The sequence below is a fragment of the Sus scrofa genome, chromosome 1 (genome assembly GCF_054392235.1).
Source record: "Sus scrofa isolate SSC_HxYL_T2T_F1_AM1 chromosome 1, Sscrofa_HxYL_maternal_Yorkshire_Landrace_v2.0, whole genome shotgun sequence".
NCBI lineage: Eukaryota > Metazoa > Chordata > Mammalia > Artiodactyla > Suidae > Sus > Sus scrofa.
This window is the reverse complement of record NC_139383.1, coordinates 162,680,742-162,706,271: the sequence shown is the minus strand read 5'-3', so window position 1 is coordinate 162,706,271 and position 25,530 is coordinate 162,680,742. Positions and strand designations below refer to the sequence as shown.

Sequence of the window (25,530 nt, the reverse complement as noted above, 5' to 3'; positions counted from 1 at the left end):
GATAAACTTTAGATCTGCTTAGAAAAGGTAAACATAGAGGAGAAATGCTTTGTACTTTTCTGCACTGTACATTCTTCAAGAGCAAATTAGCCTTTCACAGAAAGTGTGGATGTGATGTTCTTCACCATTGTTGGCCCTGCTTCTGGTTTTATACCTAGTGCATAGTTCTCTTTTTATGGAGGAAAAACACTAAGTGAAATACTAAGGGCATATATTTCTTTGAAACATTGTCCACCTATTTTAGGATGATGTGTTTTAAACATTGTTGGTTTTTACAGTATTGTTCAAAGGAATATATAGTAAATATTAAAGTTTTATGTATATAAATGCACTTAAAATAATAGAAAATATGTGTGAATATATGTGACTATAGAGACATATGAAGGATATATATATGTAGGATATATAAAAATATGATTTATGTGTATATGAAAAATATAGAGAGGGAATGTTCTTGGTAACATTTTTATTCATGTATACTAAAAATAAGATTTTTGTCCTCTTTTGACATCCTTTTTTTTTTTTTTTTTTGTCTTTTTGCTATTTCTTGGGCCGCTCCCGCGGCATATGGAGATTCCCAGGCTAGGGGATCTAATCGGAGCCATAGCCACGAGCCTACACCAGAGACACAGCAACGCGTGATCCGAGCCGCGTCTGCAACCTGCACCACAGCTCACGGCAGCAAATCCTAGTCGGATTCATTAACCACTGTGCCACGATGGGAATTCCTTGCCATCCTTTTAAATCTTTTTTTTTTTCCTCCAAAGTGAATCTTAAGTGAATACTATTAGATGATAAAATCATGTCCTCATAATCATCACTTAAGAACTTTAGTGGAAAGATATGTTGTAAAGGTAGGCACACTATGGTAAAGTCTTGGACACATCAAGGTTGTGGCATATGTGGCATAGTTTCTTTTCCCTCTAGGGACTTATTCTTTGATTTGGTGTAAAGTATATTTGATGTAAACTAACTAGACAATTTGCTGAAACTCCTGTCATAACTTTTCATTTTTATTCCAAAATGACATTTCAGTGATATTTTTATTTGTAATTCCATCTGTTAAAGTACCAACAAAGAGAAGTTGTCTAACCAAATCACTTCATTGTACAGCAGAAATCATCACATTGTAAATGAACTGTACTCTAGTCTTTCTTTTTTTTTTCTTGTTATTTAATTTTTTTCCACTGTACAGCATGGGGACCAAGTTCCTCTTAATGTATGCATTTTTCCCCCACCCTTAGTTGTTGCAATATAAGTATCAAGACATAGTTCTCAATGCTACTTAGCAGGATCTCATTGTAAATCCATTCCAAGTTGTATCCAATAACCCCAAGCTCCCGATCCTTCCTACTTCCTCCCTCTTCCCCTATGTAGCCACAAGTCTATTCCCCAAGTCCATGATTTTCTTTTCTGTGGGAAGATTCATTTGCGCTGGATATTAGATTCCAGTTATAAGTGATATCATATGGTATTTGTCTTTTGTCTTTCTGGCTCATTTCACTCAGTATGAGAGTCTCTAGTTCCATCCATGTTGCTGCAAATGGCATTATGTCATTCTTTTTTATGGCTGAGTAGTATTCCATTGTGTATATATACCACTTCATCTTAATCTAATCCTCTGTCGATGGACATTTGGGTTGTTTCCATGTCTTGGCTATTGTGAATAGTGCTGCAATGAACATGCGGGCACATGTGTCTCTTTTAAGTAGAGTTTTGTCCGGATATATGCCTAAGAGTGGGATTGTGGGGTCATGTGGAAGTTCTATGTATAGGTTTCTAAGGTATCTACAAACTATTTGCCATAGTGGCTGTACCACTTTACATTCCCACCAGCAGTGCAAGAGGGTTCCCTTTTCTCTACAACCCCTCCAGCACTTGTTATTTATGGACTTATTAATGATGGCCATTCTGACTGGTGTGAGGTGGAATCTCATGGTAGTTTTGATTTGCATTTCTCTTATAATCAGCGCGATGTTGAGCATTTTTTCATGTGTTTGCTGGCCATCTGTATATCTTCTTTGGAAAACAGTCTACTCAGGTCTTTTGTCCATTTTTCCATTGATTGATTGGTTTTTTTACTGTTAAGTTGTATAAATTGCTTATATATTCTAGAGATTAAGCCCTTGTCCATTGCATCATTTCAAACAATTTTCTCCTATTCTGTAAGTTGTCTTTTTGTTTTCTTTATGGTTTCCTTTGCTGTGCAAAAGCTTTTCAGTTTGATGAGGTCCCATGGGTTTATTTTTGCTCTAATTTCTATTGCTTTGGGAGACTGCCCTGAGAAAATATTCATGATGTTGATGTCAGAGAGTGTTTTGCCTATGTTCTCTTTCAGGAGTTTGATGGTGTCTTATATTTAAGTCTTTAAACCGTTTTGCATTTATTTTGGTGCATGATGTGAGGGTGTGTTCTAGTTTCATTGATTTGCGTGCAGCTGTCCAGGTTTCCCAGCAATGCTTGCTGAATAGACTTTCTTTTTCCCATTTTATGTTCTTGCCTCCTTTGTCAAAGATTAATTGACCATAGGTGTCAGGGTTTATTTCTGGGTTCTCTATTCTGTTCCATTGGTCTGTCTGTCTGTTTTGGTACCAGTACCACACTGTTTTGATGACTGTGGCTTTGTAATATTGCTTGAAGTCTGGGAGAGTTATGCCTCCTGCTTGGTTTTTGTTTCTCAGGATTGCTTTGGTGGTTCTGGGTCTTTTGTGGTTCCATATAAATGTTTGGATTGTTTGTTCTAGTTCTGTGAAAAATGTCATGGGTAATTTGATAGGGATTGCATTGAATTTGTAGATTGCTTTGGGTAGGATGGCCATTTTTACAGTATTGATTTTCCCAATCCAGGACCATGGAATATCTTTCTATTTCTTTACATCTTCTTTAATTTCTTTGATTAAAGTTTTATAGTTCTCGGCATATAGGTCCTTTAGCTCCTTGGTCAGGTGTATTCCGAGGTATTTGATTTTGTGAGGTGCAATTTTAAAAGGTTTTGTTTTTTGTATTCCTGTTCTAATATTTCATTGTTGGTATACAGAAATGTGACTAATTTCTGAATGTTAATCTTATATCCTGCTATTTACTGAATTTATTAATCAGTTCCAGTAGTTTTTGGGTTGAGTCCTTAGGGTTTTCTATGTATAGAATGATGTCATCTGCATACAGTGACAGTTTGATCTCTTCTCCTCCTATTTGAATGCCTTTTATTTCTTTTGTTTGTCTAATTGCTGTGGCTAGGACTTCTAAAACTATGTTGAATGGCAGTGGTGAGAGTGGGCATCCCTGTCTTGTTGAGAAGGCTTTGAGTTTTTCTCCATTGAGTATTATATTTGCTGTGGGTTTGTCATCAATGGCTTTGATTATCTTCAGGAATGTTCCCTCTATACCTACTTTGGTGAGAGTTTTGATCATGAATGGATGTTGGACTTTGTCAAATGCTTTTTCTGCATCTGTTGAGATGATCATTTGGTTTTTCACTTTTCTTTTGTTAATGTGGTGTATGATGAACCATCCTTGATTTGCGTATGTTGAACCATCCTTGTGAACCTGGGATGAACCCTACCTGGTCATGGTGTAGGATTTTTTTGGTATGTTGTTGGATTCGGTTGGCTAAGATTTTGTTGAGAATTTTTGCATCTATATTCATCAAAGATATTGGCTGATAGTTTTCTTTTTTGATGGTATCATTGTCTGGTTTTGGAATTAGGGTGATGGTGGCATCATAGAATGACTTTGGGGCAGTGTGCCTTCTTCTTCAACCTTTTGAAAAAGTTTATGGAGGATGGGCACCAGATCCTCTTTATATGTTTGATAGAATTCACCTGTGAAGCCATCTAGTCATGTACTTTTATTTGTAGGGAGTGTTTTTATGACATCTTCAATTTCATTTCTAGTGATCAGTGTGTTCATTTGGTCTGTTTCTTCTTGATTCGGTTTTGGCAGGCTGTAAGATTCTAGAAAATTGTCCATTTCTTCCAGATTGTCAAACTTGTTGCCGTATAGTTGTTCATAGTATTCTCTTATGGTTTTTTGTATTTCTGCAGTATCCATTGTGATTTCTCCTTTTTCATTTCTTTCTTTCTTTTTTTTTTTTTTTTGGTCTTTTTGTCTTTTGTAGTTGTTGTTGTTGTTGTTGCTATTTCTTGGGCCGCTCCCGTGGCATATAGAAGTTCCCAGGCTAGGGGTTGAATCGGAGCTGTAGCCACCGGCCTACGCCAGAGCCACAGCAATGTGGGATCCAAGCCGCATCTGCAACCTACACCACAGCTCACGGCAACGCTGGATCGTTAACCCACTGAGCAAGGGCAGGGACCGAACCCGCAACCTCATGGTTCCTGGTCGGATCCGTTAACCACTGCACCACGACGGGAACTCCTCCTTTTTCATTTCTAATTTTTTGGGGGGGTTCTTTCTCTCCTCCTCTTAGTGAGTCTAGCCAAGGATTTGTCAATTTTGTTTACCTTTTCAAAGAGCCAGCTCTTGGTTTTATTAATTTTCTCTATTGTTTTTTGAATCTCTATTTTATTGATTTCTTCTTTGATGTTTATAATTTCCTTTCTTCTGCTGCCTTTAGGTCTTTTTTGTTCTTTTTCTAATTTGTATAGGTGGAGGGTTAAGTTGTCAATTTGAGATCTTTCTTCTTTTTTGAGGAGGCCCTGTATTGCTATGAATTTCCCTCTGAGCACTGCTTTTGCAGTGTCCCATAGATTTTGAGTGGTTGTGTCTTCATTATCATTTGTCTCAAGGTGTTTTTTTAATTTCCTTCTTGATTTCCTCATTGACCCATTGGTGTTTTTGGTAGGATGTTGTTTAGTCTCCATGTAGTAGGTTTTTTCTCATTTCTTTTCCTGTGGTTGATTTCTAGTTTCATAACATTGTGGTCAAAGATACTTGAAATGATTTCTATACTTTTAAATTTGTTGAGGTTAGCTTTATGTCCCAATATGTGGTCGATTCTTGAGAATGTTCCATATGCACTTGAGAAGCATGTGTATTCTGATTTTTTTGGATGTAGTGTCCTGAAGATGTCAATTAAGTCTAACTTTTCTATTGTTTCCTTTAGGATCTCTGTTGCTTTATTGGTTTTCTGTCTAGAGGATCTGTCCATTGATGTGAGGGGGGTATTAAAGTCTCCTACTATGATTGTATTCCCATCAATTTCTCCTTTTATGTCTGTTAATATTTGTTGTATGTATCTGGGTGCTCCTACATTTTGGGCATATATGTTGACAATAGTAATATCCTCTCCTTGGATGGATCCCTTAATCATTAAATAGTGTCCTTCTTTGTCTTTCTTTATGTATTTTAAAGACTATTTTTTCTGATTATTGCAACTCCTGCTTTCCTGTCATATCTATTGGCATGAAATATTTTTTCCCACCCCTTCACTTTCATTCTATATGTGTCCTTTGTCCTAGTGTGAGTCTCTTGTAGGCAGCATATTGAAGGTTTTTGCTTTTTTATCCACTCAGCCACTCTTTGTCTTTTGATTGGAGCATTCAGTCCATTGACATTTAAGGTGATAATTGATAGATGATTATTTATTGCATTTTAAGCCTTGATTCTATGGTTCTCCATTCTTCCTTTCTTTTTTTGGTTGGATGGTCTCCGATTATTTTCTGCTTGAGTGGTGTTTTTTTGTTTTGTTTTTTGCTTTTTTTTTTTTTCATTTTTTGCGAATGCAATGTTTGATTTTGGTTTGTGGGTGCCCTGTTTTTTAAGTATGCTAACCCCTTCCTATAATCGTGTGTTTTAGCCTGATGGTCCTGTAGGTTCAACACTTCATTACTATACTAAAATTAAGAGAAACAAGCAAAAAAATTTTTTTTTTAACAAAGAGTCTATTAATTTCCTTACTTCCCTTGCCCACATTTTATGATTTTGATGACTCTTTTTCTTCTTTTTATTTTGTTTTAAACATGTTCATGATTAAATATGTATGCTGGCTTATTTGAGTGACTGCTCTCTGATTGTGGTTTCCTCAGTCATCTTTTCTTTTCGGTTTAGAGAAGCCCTTTCAATATTTCTTTTAGCCTGGGTTTTGTATTGCTGTATTCTTTTAGCTTTTGTTTGTTGGAAAAAAAATTTATTTCCCCTTCTATTTTAAATGATATTCTTGCTGGATAGAGTATTCTAGGTTGCATATTTTTTCCTTTCAGCACTTTAAATATCTCTTGCCATTCCCTCCTGGCCTGTAGAGTTTCTGTAGAGAAATCAGCTGATAACCTTATGGGGGTTCCCTTGTAAGTAACATTCTGCTTTTCTTTTGCTGCCTTTACGATCTTCTCTTTAACTTTTGCCGTTTTTATTATAATGTGTCTTGGTGTTGGTCTCTTTGGGTTCAACTTGTTTGAGGCCTTCTGGGCTTCCTGTATTTTGAACTCAGTATCCTTTAGATTTGGGAAGTTTCCAGTGATAATTTCTTCAAATATATTTTCAATCCCCTTATCTTTTTCTACTCCTTCTAGAATTCCTATTATGTGTAGATTGGCCCACTATATATTATCCCATAGGTCTCTTATATTGCTTTCATGTTTTTTCATTTGGTTTTCTGTCTGCTGTCCTGATTGGGTGATTTCCATTATTCTATCTTCCACATCACTAATTCGTTCTTCTGCATTATTCATTCTGGTTTTTACTGCCCTTAGTTCAGTTTGTATCTCTGCCAATGAATTTTCTAATTTTTCTTGGCTCCTCCTTATATTTTCTAGCTCCTTTCTGAGGGTGTCTGCATTATTGTTCATATCTTTTCTTAATTCCTTCAGTATTTTCACTATTTCCCTTTTGAACTACAAGTCTGTCAGACTGCAGAGGTCTGTTTCATTGTTGACTGCTTTAGGTGAGTTCAGCTGGGAGTGGTTTCTCAGCTTCTTCATCTTGCTTGTTGTTTTCTTTTTCTTGGTGGTGTTGTACTCCCCGTGGCCATGCAGGGTTCGCTTTGGCACTGCTATGGAATGTTTCTCAAGGGCTGGCTTTGTTGGTTGGTCTTCTTTGAGGCAGCATGGCTTTTTATGAGGGTGGGTGGAACTGACAAGGTGTCTCTAAAGCAAAGGAGGATTTCCTGAGGGCAGACAGGACTGGGAGGTCTGCATCGAGATGGAAGCAGTTTTTACACCCCTGGGCAGAGTATGCCCTGGTGTTTTGGGGCTGTGGGGCTCTTCCAGGTGACTGGTGGTGCTGGGCAGCTGTTCCTCAGGAGTGCAGCACCCCCTGAGGGTGGGAGCTGCTAGCTGGGCCACTGAAAACCCAAGGGGCTCTTCCCCAGGGCAGCTGAATTGGGAGGACCGCCTGGGGATGGAGGCAGATGTTGCACAGCTGGGCCGAGCTTGTTCTGGCTTTTCTGGGCTGCGGTCCTTTTCCAGAGGGCTGCCGGTGCTGGGTGCTGCTCTATGGGGGTGTAGACCCTCCAAGGGGCAGGCAGGCCAGGGCAGAGAAAGCCCTTGCGGTGGTCAGCTTCCCGCAAATGGTGAGGCCAGCCCTCCGGGATTGCAGGCAGTCTCAGGTCCCGTGTGCGAGCATGGGGTAGGGGGAGGGGGAATGCACTGGGAAGCAAAACCTTCTGATAGCTGGCGGGCAAGCAAGCTCGCTGTGGTGTGGGGAGTATTCTATGGCAGCCCACCCCTTCTTCTCTACCCTCCCCAACACTGGTGCCTTGTCTCTCCTGCAGATCCACCTCTTCTGCCAGGTTCCTTCTGATGTGGCTTTCTGCTCCCCAGCCCTAGTGTATTGCTCCCTCCACCCGTGATGCTCCCCTTTCTAGACTCCCAGGCAGTCTCTGCTCTGCCAATCCAACAGACTGTTTCCTAGACCCCCTGGGGAGGTCTGTTCCCTGCGAACCAACTGACGGGTTCCTAGTTCCCCAAGCAGCCTCTGCACCACCAACCCCAGCCCTTTTCTGGGGACTAACCTCCAGAGCTGAGGTCTCGGTGCCCAGCCCCAACCCAAGCATCTCTGTTTTTGGTGACTGTGCCAGTAGTTCGGATGATCTGTTAGGTTCTCACTCTGCTCTTCAGATCTCAGACTTATTGCTGCACTCTCCTCTGCATCTGGAGATCCCTCTGATTCGGTTGATCTTTCCATTGAGTAGGTGACTTTCCAGGGTGTGGGATCTCTTTCTCCTCCACAGTTCCCTTTGGGAGCGCCCATCCAGCCAAGATTCCCCTTCTCTCACTATCCTCTTTTCTCTTGTTTTATCCAGTTATGTCTTGCCATTATTGGAGTTTAGGTTCTTCTGCCAGCAATTATTGCTGTTCTGTGTGAGTCTTTTCACCTGTAGGTGTGTTTTTTTGTTGTGTTTGTGGGAGAGGGCGAGTGTGTCCCCCTACTCTTCCACCATCTTGTCTCTCTTCTCCTAGTCTTTCTTTTTTCCTTTTTTTTTAAGTCTTTATTAGAGTAAAATGAGCCAATAGATCCCTAGAGAGTGCAAGAGAGGTGAGGCAATGCCAGTCTGCTTTTTTCTAATTTTTTGAAATTAAATATATTTGCATATGGGTGTTTTTTCCTGTAATAAATTGAATGTGTTTTTATTATAAAATATAGATAGATAAGCCCAAAAAGGATAAATGAAGGGAAAAGAAAGGGGGAGAAAATTAAGAAATAGAAATTCAAAAAAAAAGAAGAAGAAGAAAAATACAGATAGCTGGACAGAGTAAGTAAAGGGAGACAGAAATTTGGCAGGAAAGAAAAGGAAGGGGGAAGGAAAATGAAGGGAAAAGGAAAGAAGGTAGGAAGGAAGAAATAAAAGGTAGTGATCTCCACATAGAGTACGTCTAATATATCTGTGTCTCTGCTCCCAGAGTTGGATCTATTCCCACCCCAGTGCCAATTTTTGCTACGCATGGGCACTGGCCACTGAATGTATTGTTCCCATTAATCTCCAGATTCCTGCTTTTCAACGCAATTATTCATTTCCTTCACTTTTTATTTTTTAATAGTACTTGTCTTTGTGTAGAAAGCTGGCGAGATCGGAGGCTGAGAATTACTATTATCTGTGTCTAAATACAGCACTGATGGATTCAAAAGTACAAACAACTCATATGATTGGTCCAGACCCCTGGCATTAAGAGCCAGGAAGATAAACAGAAGGAATATAATTATTCACTTTTTTGTGTGTGTTTCTCCAATTTTTTAGTCACCTTCTAGAGGTGAAGCCAAGGTAAGCCGTTCCCTGAAAAATGAACTTACAGTGGGTAAGTTCCACAGTAGCTGTCAAACAGAAATGTCATTTTGAACAATCGTAAAACTTTACTTATAAGCATAGTTTATAATAATTCTGACTTGCACTTCTGGCTATAGAAATTTCTAGGTTTAACATAAATATGCAATACCCATTTCTGCCTTTTTCAGCTGTCAACTTCAACCTGTCTCATGTCTTTAAAAGTTTAATAACTTAGATTTGTGTAGCACTTATGTGTTTTCAAGTCAATTTAAAAAATAAAATTTCATTTCATTGTCAAGGAACCTCTCAGATGTCAAAATTAATATTCTGATTTTAGAGACAAAGGAACCAAAGCCAAAGATAACACCTGGATCTTCCTTGGTTATCTGGACTAAAACTGGCAGAAAGGAGATTGCTACTCAACTTTTGTGTTGCCTAGGTTTTGTGAAATGAGGGCTCTTTCTGTTTTGTTTTCCTTTTCATTTTATAGGACAAGCATCTATAGGGGGAAAAGCAAGATCTTTCTAACCTTTGTTCCCCCTTGGAAATGCCTGGGGTCCTCCTGGGGTTTATCAGCCCCACTACAACCATCCCTACGTGCCCTGACAGAAATGATGTTTTCTCTCTCTTTCCACATGGAAGAGTTTGTCTTACAATAGCAACTCATATTGGAAAAGGACTCTGGCCATGAAGGGAAAACTAGGGATTCCTTTCAGACACCATATTACCTGAGATCTCCTCTGAGTGGTCCAAGAAACATGGAAAGACCCAATCACTGAAAGCAGTGCCTAATTTGTATAATGTTTGCCTAGGTTCTACTCACTCATGCATTCATTCACTCATGTAAATGTCTGTGTTGAGCTGCCTCCCTAGGTGACAGACCTGCATTCTCAACCAGCTAATACCCTTAATACAGAGTGAAGGAGCACCTTAGTTTTGTGGAAGATTTGCCACCAATGTTAAGATTCTGTTCTGGATGGGGGGAACCTAAGATTGGGGGAAAAAAAGTTTTAAAAACTAAAAGACAAGGAAAAAATTATTATGTAGCTCTTAACAAAACTCTGGCTGTGGGAAACCCTGCTTGTGAGAAATGTCTGAATTCTCGTTCCAATTTGTAAGACATTCCTGCACCATCCCTGTGGTCAAGGCTCTCCAGTGATGAATGAATCTGACTTTTACATGCCTGGCTAGTTAAGCTGTTTTTGTTAAATGATTCATTAGACTCAGTAAATCCAGAAAGAGGAGCTAGTTAGGGGAGAACAATATTTCATGCTTGCTTGTTAAGCTCTTTCTTCACATAATGAGCAGAGTTTCAAAACTTTTGACTATACTGCCACCAGCAATAAAATACTTTGCCGAGTTATGGGTGGTGCAGCTTTCTGTTTCTGTAACCTAGCTGCTGCAGATGGAGAGAACTGGTGAGGGCCAGACTGTCACATATGCTCCATTATCACAAATGAAGAAGTATTGAGCATCAAACATTATTCCTTATTCTGTTTTGACTTTACTATTTTTTTCTCATGCAACTGTTTATGATAAAATGCTCAGCTCTTTAAAAAATATAAGTTTGTGTGAAAAGAAAGAATCATTTTTACTTTTTGAAAGGAGAAATTAAATTGCATCCACAGTTCTTAAAAGTGCATATGTGTGTACATGTGTTTCTGCTTTGTTAATCCATAGCCCTGTGGAATATAGGGTCAACTTGAGCATAGTAGTTACATTGTGGAAATTAAATATTTGTGATATATGTAATATACACCTTATAGAATTTTTTCCGTCATCCTTAAGCATATATTTTAAAAATACTGAAGGTAAAATGCAGCAACAAATCGTGACATTAAAAAATGTAAATGAGTTTGTCTCTTGATAGATTAGAATTTATTATAAGGCCCTACCACTGATTACTCTAGTATCTTATCAAAGATAAGTGCAATTATAATTGAGTTTTCCTATTAACAAGTGAGACGGTTGTCCACTAACATAGAGTTTTTCCCACAAAAGATTTATTTTGATTAATGTATTATAATCTTTATTACATATTCAATAAAAGGATATCTCCAAATAAGCTTTTCATATTTATTATGATGGACCCATTCTGTTCTCTAAAAAGACATGTATTATTTACATGCATTTCTATCATTTTTATCATAGCCTATGCAGTTAAAAATTTCAGAGAATAGGAACTATCTTCTTAGTTTCAAAGACTTTGTGTTGGTTGCACTGTTGGGAGCTCTCCTTATGATAGGAGATTTTGAGCTTTCTGTGTTTGGTCTTAGATGGAAACTAAGAGATGTTTTTATGTGTAATTATTTAATTTCCATTATTCACCTTCTGAATTGAGGTATTCTTTGCTGATTCAGGAACTATTGGCTAGTATTATGGATTTTATCACAATATATGACTTTTTTTCTTATACTTTAAACATTTGTCCTGGATATTTTTGCTTCATGCATTCTATCATACTGCTCTCCATTTACATAAATACCTTTTTGAAAGATAAGAGATGCAAACTTTGGTTAATTTTAGGTATATTGTCTAATGTCAGCCACCCAACACTATTTCATCTTGATAATTCTGAAGTTTACTCACTGATGTATTTTCCAGTTGATTTCATGATCTCCACCCACTCCCTCAATCTCTCTTCCACCCCACCCAACTTTTTCTGTGTAATATTTTAGATCCTAGCTTTTTAATGTTCAGGGAGGGAGTCTGCAGTTCCATCACCTTTTTGTTAATGGTCAGATAAAGATGTCATTGCAATTTATACTTATCATATTCAAGGCCTTTTTCAATGCCTATTGGCACTACAGGTGATTGATGGTCAGCAGGCAATTGTTCTCGTACTCTTAAGCATTAGATTAAGGGTCAGAACACCTGACACTCTTTACGTGTAATACCAAGAACCTGTGTTGAGGACAACATTGCTCCTGCATGTTATTTATCTCCTCTGTGAATGAAAGGGTCTGCAAAGAGAAAGGGTTTGGAAATAATTGATTAAATCCCTTCAATTCTAAGATTGCATAGTTTCTTCTAAGAAACACTCTCTGTTTACCGTGGATATTGTGTTGGTCAAGAGCAAATACAGCAAGATTTACTCAAAGTGAATATTTTATTGAATGAGAAACAAACTTTCCATGAGTGGGGAGCCCTCAGAGGAGAGTGGTTAGATGTTCAGCTCTCAAGAGTCACAGCTCAGCTTGTGAAGCACAGTCTCCTGAGATAGGAATCGCTTCACCCAGCCCAGCCATGTCTTGTGTTGATGCCAAATGGTCCTCTCACCAGATGTAGTGTTTGGCTTTCTTGCAATCTTAGAGTAGAGAGAGTGTATACAATGTTGACAGCATGGAGATGATATTAAGAGTTTGCTTTTGTTTCATCTCTAGTTCCTCATTCCCAGTAGGGTAACCACAGGGAAATTGTACCATTTTCAGGAGTGCAGCTACTCAGGATGGGTTTAGTCTACTTCAGGGAGATGGCAACAATAGAACATACATGTACACATGCAGGCAAGGTGAGTATGTGTGTGATAAGCATTTTACTGTTATCTTACTGAAATCTGTCCCTTAGGGAAGGACTTGAGAATGTGTATAACTCTGTACTTTGTTCACCATTGTTAAAAATAGGAATTGGAAGCTTATGATCTGTGCTATTTTGAAGAAGTTAAATCATCTGAGCTCACAGAAAAGAGGTGTCCCACACTTTGCTGTTCTGAAGTTGTCTATACTTGAGAGAAGCACACAGTTTTCCATCTTGGTTGCTTACCAGAAACTTTGATTCTTTTTCATTGCATCACTTAGTTTTTTGTAGCTGACTAGTTAGGAAGCTTTACAAATCTTCCTGATGACCTGAAGAAAACTTAAGTGTTAAGGTCAGAGTCAGCATTTGGGGGAAAATCGGGATAGTTTAAAGTTTGGTTATTGTGGCCCTTGAGTGTTTGGTCTAGGAGTATATCCAAACTGGCCTCTGTTTTGGTTTTTCTTTCACATTTCCTATACAGGAGCTCTGTGAGGGGTGGAGGGTGAAGAATGCATGACATGCCAGGTGCAGGTGATTAGACAATTGCCACAGATTGCATATGTCCAGGCAGTTCTAAGAGTTGAAAGCTCTGAGAACAAACTGAACTTCATTGTCCATCTCCATCAGAGCTCTTGAGTGACCAGGTGCACTGTCCATGAGCAGTAATGTTTTGAAAGGAAACTTCTTTCCAGAGTAGTAGGTCTTGACAATGGGCTTAAAATCTTTAGAAATCCATGTTGTTAAAAACACATGCTGTCATCCTGGCTTTGATGCTCTATTGATACAGCACAGGTAGAGTAGATTCAGCATAATTCTTAAAAGCCCTGGAGTTTTTAGCATGGTAAATAAATATTAACTTCAAAGTAAAGTTGCCAGCTGTGTTAGCCCCTAACAAGAGAGTCAGCCTGTCCTTTGAAAGTTTGAAGCCAGGCATTGACCTCTCCTGTCTAGGTATGAAAGTCAAGAAGATGGCATCTTCTTGAAATGTAAGGCTATTTCATCTATATTGACAATCTTTTGTTTAATATAACTACCTAAATTAATGGTCTTAATCAGATTATCTGGATAACTTGCTGCAGCTTCCACATCAGCACTTGGTGGTTCATCTTACACTTTTATCCTGAAATAGCTTTTTTTCTTTTTTTCTTTTTTTCTTTTTAGGGCACCACCCGTGGCATATGGAGGTTCCCAGGCTAGAGGTCGAATCAGAACTATAACTGCCGGCCTATGCCACAGCCACACAGGACCTGAGCCACATATGTGACCTACATGACAGCTTACTGCAGTGCCAGATCCTTAACCCACTGAGCAAGGCCAGGGATCGAATCTGAAACCTTATGGTTCCTAGTCAGATTCGTTTCTGCTGCGCCACGACAGGAACTCCAACAGCTTATTTTAATAAACATTATGAACCCACTTCTACTAGCTTCAGAATTTTCTTATACACCTTCCTCACTTCTTTCAGCCTCTACAGAATTGAAGGGAATCAGGGCTTGTTCTGGATAAGGCTTTGGCTTAAGGAAATATTGTGACTGGTTTGACTTCTATCCAAACCAAACAATAAGGCCGTTTTGCTTTCTTATCACTAATGTGTTTACTGCAGCAACACTTTTAATTTCCTTCAAGAACTCTACCTTGGCATTCACAACTTTGCTAACTCTTCGGTGCAAGAGGCCTAGCCTTTGGCCAGTCTGGGCTTTTGACATGCCTTTTTCACTAAGCTGAATCATTTCTTACCTTTGGTTTGAAGCAAAAGATGTGCAACTCTTCCATTCATTTGAACATTTATAGGCCACTGTATGGCTATTAATATAAATATGTGTCTCAGGGAACAGGGAGGTTGGAGAGAGGGATGTGAGGACAGTGCTGTTCAGTGGATCGGTCAGAACATACACCATACTTATCAATTACGTCCCCCATCTTACATGGACACAGTTCATGGCACCTCAAGATAACTGCAATAGTAGCATCAAAAGTCACCCTAACAAATATAATGTAAAAGTTTGAAATTTTGCAAGAATTGTCAAAATTTGACAGGGAGACATTAAGTAAGCAGGTTCTGTTGGAAAAATGACTCCCAATAGTTAAAAAAAAAAAAAAAAAAAAAAAAACAGTGTGAGAAAGAGTGGATGAAAGGAGGTATATATGCCTGTATTTAATTAAAAAAAAAAGACAAGAAAATTCATTGGTGTAGAGAATTAAAGAGAAAAGGAGACTAAAATTAGCACAAAAGATTATCAGATAAAGAAAAAAATGTTCTAAAATAACCTCAAAATTGTACTTTAGCTTTAGATAACCAAATCTAGTCAGAAGTCCTTCAATTATTTATTTTTAATATTTCTCATAAAGTGCTGTTATTTTATAGATAAATAGTCTTTTTTTTTTTTTTGGTCTCTTTGCCTTTTCTAGGGCTGCTCCCACTGCGTATGAAGGTTCCCAGGCTAGGGGTCCAATCAGAGCTGTAGCTGCTGGCCTATGCCAGAGCCTCAGCAACGCAGGATCTGAGCCGCATCTGCGACCAATACCACAGCTCACCGCAACGCCGGATCCTTAACCCACTGAGCAAGGCCAGGGAACAAACCTGCAACCTCGTGGTTCCTAGTCGGATTCGTTAACCACTGAGCCACGACGGAAACTCCACAGACAAATATTCTTTATTGATGAGTAAGAATTGAATGGAAGTATATAAATATTGGATTTATCTTTACTTCCATGACTGGTGAAATATATCAGTGAAATTCTCATAAATATTTGCCAATCAACTTCTTTTTCACACAGAGAATTGCCTGTCTTTCAGAAAATGAAACACAGAAGACTCTTGCATACAAACTACTTAGCACATTAATATGCATAATTTGTAATGGCTGTAAATCAATTAGGACATTGACAAAAATACAAAGATGCCATTGATTAAAAATAAGGTAAGAGATAAAACTTTATAATTGAAATTTTTTGTTGATCTCTGTCATGCCATTTCTATCAAAAGCAAGAGAAATGAATTTTATGTCTGAAAGACTGCTTATTAAGATTTTGAGCAAAGAACTCTGAAGACAAAAAGAGCAATTGTCAAAATAGATGATTGAAGTAACTGTTTGTACAGTGTGCCACTCGGAGATGCCAAGCACTTATTACTGTTTATAGTGGAATAGTAAAGATAGGATTGAACATCTGGCATTTTTTTTTGGATTAGTACACTTCACTCTTTGCAGTTTAAATGGATCATGATTAAAATACAAACATTTTTCCTATTCTCAAAACCACTCTTTACCTCTTAGAAAATTTAAAAGGGATTGGATAGGAGTTCCTCTTGTGGTTCAGCGGGTTCAGAACCTGACTAGTATCCATGAGCATGTGGGTTCGAGCCCTGGCCTCACTCAGTGGTTAAGGATCCTGCATTGCCATGAGCTGTGCTGTAGGTTGCAAGTGTGGCTTGGATCCAGCATTGCTGTGGCTGTGGAGTAGGCTCCAGCTGCAGCTTTGATTCAACCTCTAGCCCGGGAACAACTGTAATGCCACAGGTGTGGCCCTAAAAAGCAAACAAACAAAAAAGTCCCCAAAGGGGATCGGATCCAGTGAGATAAGATCTGAGAGAACCCTGAGCAAGAGCATTGTTTGCTCTTGTTACAGTGTAATGATAACATTTTAAAGAAATCTGGGCAGTCATCTGCCTGCTTTCTATTTTGCATCTCCAAAACAGCGTATATCCAGGTAGAGATATATGGTTGTGTGTGTAAGTTCTTAGGTTTTAATCACTATAATAGCAGTGCTTTGTGGTTCATGAGGACTGCAGAATTAATATTCAAAACATACATGTAAACATTCCATGAGTTGCCATTGGAGAGGCTGACCTCAGTTTTCTGTTTTTCCTTTCGTTATGTTATGTCCTTTTATTATACATATTGAGCAATAGTTGGGCTTGAGTGTTCCTCTGTGTTGCCCTTAAGAGCATCATAGTCTATTAGCCATTATTACACATGTGTGTGCACACACACACATCCCTGTAAGGCCCTGGCCTTTCCAAGCTGACTGCCATCCCATATTTGTCATCTGTATATGGTAGTTTCAGCCACAGTGCCTCTGCTCTTCTGAAATGTATTAATTCTATTAATGATAGACCACTTTTTTTAACATTTCCTATCATATGGCTTAACCTATAGGAAAGGACAATCTATTGAATTAATGGTAATGCCAATTGCCTCTTACCAGCATATTTCTTAGGTGAGCTGAGGAAATCCAGAGGCATTGAGATAGAATTCTATATGACTATTCACACATCCGCTGTCAGGGCAAATCCTTCTCTGTTGGCCCTGATTTTGGCCTTGGAGATTTCCTCAGCCTGAGAATGTTGCATCTCTGAATTTTGACCATTGATCCCCCTGGGTCCTGTACTTGCTTGTACTCTATGTCCAGTAACAGGTGACACTGGAGTCCTAGAGCCCTCTGTCCTACATGGCTTGTTTTAAGGGGATTATAAACTAAATTGTGAGCATCTACTCATTACAGTGTGTCAGGGACCCTTGACATGAACCACTTATCAATAATTTGTCCTTATCAATAATAAGTTGTCTGTTCCTCTCAAGTGACAAAGACATGGCAGAAGCTCATGGGTCCCCTTCTGTCCTGCCACACCCAGGTTACCACAGAATGGACCTCCTGCAGAACAGAGCTAGGTGCAATATGCTCAGTAAGCTAGTGCTCACTTAGCAGCAAAACCCACTTGCCAGAGTTCCCATGGAGATTCTGGAACAGCTCATCAACAAGCTGCCATAGGGGTGGCCACCTCTTATAGGCCATGGGCTCCCATTCTTTCTTATTCTGCAGATTTTGTTGAAGACATGCCTCTCCATTTGTTGTAAGCAAGACTTTTGACCAGTCTCTAGGGATCTTGAATGATTATCGTTACTGGCTTTGACTCATTAAGTAGATAACTTCTGGGGGAAAAGATTCTCCACATTCCTCACGCTGCCATTCTACAAGCCCTGCTTCATCAGGTAGGCTTTAGTCTTTTTTACCTGCTCTGTGTGTCAACATCCCCACCAGGCTCCTCTGTGTTTTATTAACTACACTTGGACCTACAACCTTTTTGGAGGTAACTTTGGGTCACCCTCACCTCGATGGTGGGTCAGACATGCCCAGGACTATATGTCACTCCCCCGCTAGTGTGGAAGCCTAGAACCAATGATCTGTGTTGTAGAGTACAAACACTATGGTCATTTGTCCCAAAGCAGAACACACTCCCAGGTGTGATGTGCAGTCCAGAGCTGTTCACAGCCTCAGGCAGGTTCGCTAACTCCCCTTTCGCTATCCTGTTGCCTATTCACTGCGATACCTCTCAGGGATACTTCCTTAAGAAACTGATAGCACTTAAACTCTTAGCTCTGTATCTGACTTTGAGAGAACCTGAAATAAGAACAAGACTTTTATCACATTCCTATGGCTTTGCAGGAGCAGCACCTGGCAGAAAGGAGCAAGTCCATAAACAAAATGGGCCGTGACAATAAAGATGACAGAACCCCATCTAAAGTCTTAGTACAGAATTTCAGTTCAAGAGGTAATAAACAGAGATCATTAAATGATTCAACTGCATGTCAAGTTTTGGTCTAGAAGTCCTATTTGGTATACAGTAATGAAATAGCAATTTGCTGTTGTGCAAGATTTAAAACGAAAATGAAGGTGGGAGAGCCATGCACTCGATGGAATTCAAATCATCTGACTTATGTTTTCCTAGTTCAACAGGTGATGCCAATGGAATTCAGGCAATGGGTCTATATCATAAACCTTCCGTAGAAGTAGGTGAGGAGGGTAATCTCTTCGGAATTGAGGTAATAGGTCAACTCCATGAACGGTGTAGCAGATATTACAGATTTTTAACTACAATCAAAAAGGCAGAAAAATTTCCTTTAACTTCCCTAAATGCTTATTTATTTTCATTGTCAATGTTCCAATGTAGATTTTTATCCATTAAAATTTGACCTAGGTTTGTGTGCGTGCTTATGTATTGGTGTGCATGGTTCTAATAAAGGGTTCTATAAGAATGTATATACCATAGATTTTATAAAATCTGTTTCAAAAAAGGCTTGAAAGGAAGCTAAAATATTTTCAGGGTATAATTCAGGGAGGAGGTTAGGAAGGACATACCTCATGGATATTGTATAAATAAACTGTATAACATGGATTTTGTGCCCAGGGCTATAGGTAGCAGAGGCCAATGAAGAAGAAATAATCAGAGAATATAGGGCTTTTGTGTTCTTTTGATTTTTTTTTTTTTGCAGTAATAAACTTCTCAGCAGTTATCCTTTGTCAGCCAAAGCCTGGAGAGAATATATAGCACTTTCCTCCATAACACAGAAATAGTAGAAATAATAAGCTGGTCCCAAATATTCATGAGCAGTTGCAGCAACAATAGTTCTCAGATTGGATAGAAGAGAAAAAATGTGAGGTTGCTTTCTTCTCAGCAGTGTTCACAAATAAGATGGTATCTCTGAGCCTCTTGTTGAGGGAAAAACAGTTAAATTTTGAGTAATTGTATATGAAGCAATATAAAGTCTCTGCTGTTAGAATATCATGTCATATTCAAGTAATAATAGTGCATTCTTGCATAACTTTCCCCACATAGTGATTTTCTAAGAAGATGCCCCAGGATTATATTAATGCATTTAATTAACATAATTCATCATGAGCTCCTAGTTAGTATGAGAATTCGACATATTTCTCCCCTGTTATTACAAAGTTCCCCGATTTCGTGTGGGTTTGACCTAGTTTACAGTTGCTTAGTATTTGAGAATCATGCCATTTTTGCTTCCACATTGCCCTTCTAACTTTCGAGATGCTCATGCTACAATCTCCTGGGGAATTCTCATTTATCCTGGACCACAGCACCAGACAGTGGCTTTCTCAGCAGTTAGCTGGCCTGACTTGCTCAGAAACCTATGGTTCACCCACAGATCAATCACTAGGGGAAGAAAATATTTTTTCTTATCACTTGTAGTCTCACCCTCTTTCATCCTGTTTTCTTAAAGTCTTTTTTTCTTGATGTCTCCTACTCTCTCCCTTCAGTGAAGGCAAAGAATCCTTCTGGCTTCCTGTAGAAACATTTTCTCATAGACATCCTGGAGATTGGCCTTTTGCATCTAACAGAATAAATCATTGGCTATTTGTTCTTTACTGTAAGGTTATATGAGAAAGTAACAACTCGACATTAATTACCATGCTGCATGAGTGAGCTGGAGCATTATTGGAGAAGCAATATCTGATACCAAGTTTGACAATGGAAAAAAGAAAAGCTCTATGTGCAAGTGAAGTAAAAACCATTCCCAAGCTGACTCTTAGGGTCACATTAATTTCCTAATCAGGATAGTTTGTTGTTAACCTACTGTATCACTGTAACTAAATATTAGTTGCAGTATTTTATATCTGGTGTGTATATATGAGTATATGTAGATATATGACTCATGTAACTTTTGTGAACTGTATACATTCCAATTAGAAAATGAATATCAGTAATTTGCATCTTTGCAATGTGCTGTGTAAGTAATCTCATCACGTTTTGATAAAAGAAGGTACATAACTGAATGGTTCCAAAAAGCAATTGTAGTAAAGTTGCCATCTGGCTTCTGCACCTGCAATTAAGTTGGCAGATTTGGACACTGGTTTCTCTGTTGCCATATAAAAAACTATTTCATCAAGTCTCATTATCCTTGTGCAGATGACACCATTGACCATTTCTTTTATTCTTTTTTTCTTTGTTGGATTTTGTAAAAATCACTATTCTCATTCGTCTATGATACTGGCCATTTCTGGCTCTTTCTCCCCCTCTCACCTATTATTATGATTGTACTTTAAATTTTTATATCCCCCAGGATTCTCTATTCATGGCTCTTGTTCAGATAGATTTTTCTCTCAGTTGAAAATGGCTTTTCAACTGGCTTGTGCAAAGAGAATTTATTGGCTCAAATGACAGAATAATCTAAGGGTGAGGTGTGTTTCACTTTGATAATCATAAATATGTCACCAAGTAACAGTTATGCCCTCTCCCCAGGATCAACTCAATTCTCCTCCTTCATGTGTAGGATTCATTTTTATGAACAAAATGCTAGCAAAAAGGCAGGTGGAAACAAGCCCGACTGCCTGCTTGCAAATGAAAACCTAAGGGGAAGCTCACTGGTTGCTTTCTGTGAAGCCCCAGTGTAAATGTTAGCAATATGTTGGCTCTGCGGGTTCAAATTCCTATCCAGAGGACAATGACAATGAGCGAGGTATGCTGACTTCCATAGGTTAGTGGACATTTTGAGCAGCAATTCTTTGTGCAGAAATGTCTGGGCTTTGGATACTATTTATCTCCCTTACACTTGGGAAGTAATATCAGTAGAACCTAGGTAATTGCGTCTTCTGACTTAGAACCAAGTCTTTTGAAGTATCTCTCAATACCAATAAACCTCAGCCTAAGATTTGTCAAAAAAAAAAAAAAGTGATGGTAACCCAAGGGGAAATAAAAAGAAGAGTAATACCCACTTTTTGTTCACAAAATATTTTCATCCTAGTAAAGTTTGTCAAGGAAATGATTTATCACAAAGTGCAAATAATTGAGTGCTAAATAGAACTATACATGAGATACAAGAACAAGTTTACTCAAGAGTAATTATTGTTTTTTGAGGCACTTTCAAAATTCTTCAGATTAAAACTGAAATTCTCACTTTTACACAAAAAGAATATCAATCACACATCAGAAAAAAACTTGCCTCAAATCACATTTCCATAGAAGGAGGCTAATGTAATTATTTATTTTTAATTATTTTTATTTTTTCCGTTATAGTTGGTTTACAGTGCTCTGTCAATTTCTACTGTACAACAAAGTGACCCAGTCACACATATATATACATTCTTTTTCTCACATTATCCTCCTTCATGCTCTATCATAAGTGAATAGCTATAGCTCCCTGTACTACACAGTAGGATCTCATTGCTTATCCACTCCAAATGTAATAGTTCGCATCTCTCTCAGTCCATCTCTCTCCTCCCCCTCACCCTTGGCAACCACAAGTCTGTTCTCCATGTCCATGAGTTACTTTTCTGTGGAAAGGTTCATTTGTGCCCTGTATTAGATTCCAGATGTAAGTGATATCCTATTTTATTTGGTTTTTTTCTTTCTTTCTTTTTTTTTTTTTTTTTTGTCTTTTTGCCTCTTTGCCTTTTCTAGGGCTGCTCCCGTGGCATATGGAGATTCCTAGGCTAGGGGTCTAATCAGAGCCATAGCCACTGGCCTGCCTACGCCAGAGCCACAGCAATGCAGGATCCGAGCTGCATCTGCAACCTACACCACAGCTCACAGCAACACCAGATCCTTAACCCACTGAGCAAGGCAAGGGATCAAACCCACAACCTCATAGTTCCTAGTCAGATTCATTAACTGCTGCACCACGACAGGAACCCCTGTTTTTCTCTTTCTGACTTAATTCACTTAGTATGAGAGTCTCCAGTTCCATCCATGTTGCTGCAAATGGCATTATTTTGTTCTTTTTTTATAGCTGAGTAGTATTCCATCATGTTTAGGTACCACATCTTCTTAATCCATTCATCTGTTGATGGACATTAGATTGTTTTCACGTCTTCACTATTGTGAAAGTGCCGCAATGAACATACGGGTGCATGTATTTTTTCCAAGGAAAGTTTTGTAGGGATATATGGCCAAGAGTAAGATTGCTGGATCATATGGTACTTCTACTAATTAGATTTCTAAGGTTGCTCCATACTGTTTTCCATAGTGGTTGTACCAATTTACATTCCCCTGAACAGTGTAGGAGGGTACCCTTTACTCCACACCCTCTCTAGTATTTGTTATTTATTTACTTGTTAATCATGGCCATTCTAACTGGTGTGAAGTGGTACCTAATAGTAATTTTGATTTGCATTTCTCTAATAATGGGTAGTATTGAGCATTTTGCCCAACGTGTATCTGTTGGCCATCTGTAAATCTTCTTTGCAGAAATGTCTATTCAGGTCATTCACCCATTTTTCAAATGGGTTCTTGGTTTTTTTGCCGGTGATTTGTATAAGTTGTTCGTATATTTTATTTTATGTTTTAGAGATTAAGCCCTTGTCAGTTGAAACTATTTTCTCCCATTCCATATGTTGTCTTTTTGTCAAACTGACAAGTTTTGGATAGCAAAAGAAACCATAAAAAATACAAGAATAACTTTTTCTTACAACTAGGATCTGGGGACTATTTATTGACTCACAGAATAAACAAATTTGTGTGTATATATATATATGTAATATTGAGAATTAAAGAACATTGTGTTATGAGGAAAGGCCTTGTAAAAACCTGGACATATATAAAATAGTGTAACACATTCTCTTCATATAATAGAGAAGGACTGATTCAGGATTAAATGGAGGGAAACTGGCTTAGTAAAATGGTGATTAATGCTGAGCCAATATATGGTAATACATGCTTTAGACTGAAAGAGGGTATGTTATTTTCTGTAATGAATTTTTATTTCGCAGAAGCAAGGTAGGTCAGTGATATCTGTAAGTTTACTAGTTTGCGAAGTTGGCATGAAGGTCAAATTTTAAGTATTACAAACATTCTGCTTTGGTGATCCTAGAAAGTCCTAAAAAAAAGAGTCTGATAAAAACAAGAGTCTAAGAAAATACTTAAGTATATTTTTTTACTTTTAATTAAAAAATACTATATAGCACATATATCAGGAATTAAGGATGTGTATAATATGATGAAATTGAGAGTAACTGAAAGTATACAGTTTTCTTTTTCAAGATGAGGCTTAGATTCTGCTGAGTACTGTCAAACTAGGCACCATCTTTCAATATGTGTGGCAAATTTTTTTGGTTCCTTTGTCAACTTTTTCCAACTTCCACTGAATGTGTTCATGTCCAGTTCCTTTAAGAACCAAATCAACTCTATTCCAAAGAGGTGTTAGAGATCAGGCATCTTTTATTAGGAAATCCGCAGTTGGCAAAGATAGCCGAGCAAGCATGTTGCCACCTCAGGTACTTGCAAGTGGAACTTCAAGCATGCCTCTGAAGCTCATGATTTGCATCTTTTTGTTATTTATTTAGTCGCATGAAAAGCAAAAAAAGGACAAGATGTGCATTACGAGGTTGTAGAGCGAGGTAAAGTGGGAGTTCAGAATTTGTTGGGGTTTGCCCCACTGGGAGCACAATGAATTCTATATTCTTTGTTCGTGGTTACACTTCCTAGATGGTTCAAGACTCCATTGCACCACTATGTAACCTGATCACATAAAAAACATTCCACCTGAATTAAGGAGTCAGTTCTGTCCTCACTCTGTTACTTGCACTGTACTCTCAAAGTAAAGGGATGTTTGCCTCAAGTTGAATGCATACAGTTACTCAGGCTGAGTTGCATTAATGTACAGAAGTAGTCAATCAAATATTACAAAAAGTAAGCTTCAATTTTCCCTATTATTTTTTTTCATTAGAAAGCAAGTGTTTTAATTGTAAATGAAATCTGTTTCATTAAATTATTTGGGGGTGTTATTACACTAAGAATCCAGGAGCCTTTGCCCTGTGGCCCTTTGGGGTACCCTTAGTCTCTAGAAAATACCATGACTGCTGCACAGGTACTTGGTACCGCTGGTATTCTAGATTTTAAATAATGGTTTTATAATATTAGTGAATTTGTAGGTGCTGAGTAAATCAAGGCTTTTTTTTTTTTTTTTTAACCAGGAGTGGAGCCAGCCCTTGTAGAAGCCCATGCAAATGCTTGGGGGTATCATTGTTCTGATGAAATACGGGTGGACTATTCTATTGGGCAGAACACTAACCTCTTCTTGGAGTGTTTTCTCAGAATTCCCTTGTGACAGTGGTTCACCCATGATTTGTAAATATATAAAACATTTTCAATATCTATGTATTGTTTGAAGATGGAATTAAAAGTAGCCTCTCTGAAAATATTCCTGTCACTATCATTTGGTATGCATCTTTCATTTTCAATCATTCCGAAAATATATGGCACCTACCACATACCAGGCATTGTTCTGGAATCTAGGTTAACAGTGGAAAAAACCTACAAAAATCTCTCTTCCCACGCAGCCTAAGGAACTCAATTTAAGAGCCTGATTACAGTTTTAGAAATGCAGATTTCCACTGTGGTTATCACTCAGAATTCTCTAAGCATTTAAAATGCAGCAAAATAAAATCATGTGTATATCTGACGAGATAATGCTGCTGGTATTCTTAAAAGAGACCAAAATGATATCTAATCATAATAAGATATATTATTAGTATTGGTGGCAACTAGCAATATAAAATTGAATGAATATATTTTATTAGCTAGTGAATACAAAAGTAAAAGCACAGTTTAGGAAATCATTTTCATTATAAATTATTTTAGATGTATCCAACTACAAACTAGCAATTTGATTTTTAAAAGTTTTGTACTCAATATAAACATGGATATATGATATGAATAATCAAGTGAATTCAAATAAGTATTCTTAAAATTCAAAAATTTATGTAGTATAGTGAAAATTAAGGGGTATGTTTAAGCAGATGCTGTCTGAAAAGAGCTGAGGATAAAAGTTCTGCTTCTAGTTAGATAATAATGTTGATGCTAGGTAGACATTTTAATTCATGTGATAACTAATGAGCATATTACATTGCAAAATATATATTTTGCATTCTGTGGAAGCTGAATTAAGCAGTACCATGAATATTGGTCCCTATTGGTATAAGCAGTTTCTATTCTGGATCTTTTATGAAATGGCTATTCTCTGGAAAAACATAAAAGATTTATGAGAATTATTTAAAACATAAAGATTCCACATAAGGCATTAAAGTTGGAAAGAAAAATAGGACACATAATTAAGGAAGCTAGT

General features: G+C 38.0%; 1 long non-coding RNA gene across 1 annotated transcript in view; it reads left to right on the top strand.

Annotated features, from left to right (window-relative positions):
* LOC110257000 (uncharacterized) overlaps window positions 1–21,217 on the top strand; it is a 352,563-nt gene extending 331,346 nt beyond the window's left edge. Inside the window, exons 3-5 of the long non-coding RNA XR_014840918.1 lie at window positions 15,471–15,594; window positions 17,495–17,664; window positions 18,119–21,217. This is a non-coding gene — a long non-coding RNA (uncharacterized LOC110257000). The remainder of the gene's footprint in view (window positions 1–15,470; window positions 15,595–17,494; window positions 17,665–18,118) is intronic.
* Window positions 21,218–25,530: the final 4,313 nt, after the last annotated feature.